This window comes from Schistocerca cancellata, chromosome 2 (assembly GCF_023864275.1).
Source record: "Schistocerca cancellata isolate TAMUIC-IGC-003103 chromosome 2, iqSchCanc2.1, whole genome shotgun sequence".
Classification (NCBI taxonomy): domain Eukaryota; kingdom Metazoa; phylum Arthropoda; class Insecta; order Orthoptera; family Acrididae; genus Schistocerca; species Schistocerca cancellata.
In genome coordinates, this window is record NC_064627.1 from 1,010,030,003 (window position 1) to 1,010,031,553 (window position 1,551).

Here is a 1,551-nt window from a genome sequence, read left to right on the forward strand (position 1 = left end):
TTCGATTTTATATGAGGCCTGAGAACTAGCTCTGCAGGATAAAGCATCCTTGGGAATCTCTATAAATAAAAGGCGAAAGTACATCTATTTCGACCAACTACTGTTCCTAATGCCCCATTCACAAACATCATAAACGTCACTACCAGAAGGTAACCAGAATATAGACGAATCTCAGATAACCAAATAATCAAAGTAGCGTTTCTTCAAATCAAAGAAAGTGAAAAAAGAAACTACAATACAGAGATTTTTCAGATCCTTAAAGAAGGAAATAAGGGTCACAATCAAAGTATGCCAAGAGCAGTTGATGAAGAAGGGTATTTTCCGCTCTCACTCATTCCCTCTTTCAAAAAGTACAATCATGAACAAAAGTTATTGTTGAGAATAGAAATCGTGAGCGCTGTTGTAAGATTTAGGCAGTCTCATTGGGTTTCAAACCACGGGTCAGGAATATTTCAGCACACACCACAAACACTCTGCAGATACCTCCATCAACTAGTGTGTACGTCCAACAACAAGGCATACCTACAGCTGCTACATCCAACATAGCTGAACAATCAACCAGTTCCTGGGGTCAACGGCATGGCCATATATCATCGGAGTCCTCTAACTAACAGAATCAACTAACAGCTGCGAATTTTTGGAGTTGGGATATGTAGATGAAAATTGAGCCATTATGTAAGATATGTCTTAATAAATGTGGCTTGTATGATAAAAATAAGAAGTTTGCTTACCTTAATATAACTGACAACTACTGTTCCATTCATACGTATTTCCTCACTTCAGTATCTTGATGCAATATTTTTGTGCTCAATATGCACAGCAGGTCATTGATGAACTTATGGGCGTACAATAATAGTTGAAGTACTTTTCAGGATGCTCACATAAATCCTAGTATAATAGATGTAATTACCCCTTAAGTACTCGTTTGTTGACAAATGGATGGACCCAGAACTGTCATTTTCGTCTTCTTCGTCGGTATCTCAGATATATAACCATGCATTGCAGTTGTTCTGCATTCATCTTCATTCATAGCTATCCAAAAACTGTCGGTCGTATGCGCGTTTCCAAAAGCTGTCTGAAGTATGCGTTCATTCACTGACATTTCTGTTGGTCACCAACTGTCGGTCGTGTGCACCTTTCCATAAAAAAAATTATTTATCCACGTCAATTACTGGCAACTCTTCGATTCCGCGGCAATGGAAATTTATCCTTTGGGAACGCTAACTTGCTCTAGCGTTCACAATAAATGTCGTTCAGTATTCAGTAATGAACTTTATTCTGCAAGCATGGTAAATGGTAAAGCATAGAAAACTAAACAACTGTACTTAACAACAGAAACCATGTTGACAGCGACAAAAATGCTTGTTATCATCCGCAATGATTTCGTCCACTTGCCACGGGGAAATGTACTGTGCCGTCGCCACATCAGGCGCCCACTCCCACCCTCTTTGAATCAGGTGCTCGCGGTAAGTGAGGGAACCGTCACTTGATTTGCCTGCCGGTTCTCGAGAAAACGGCTGCTCCCGATCCGAGGTAGACGCTTCGGTGTCT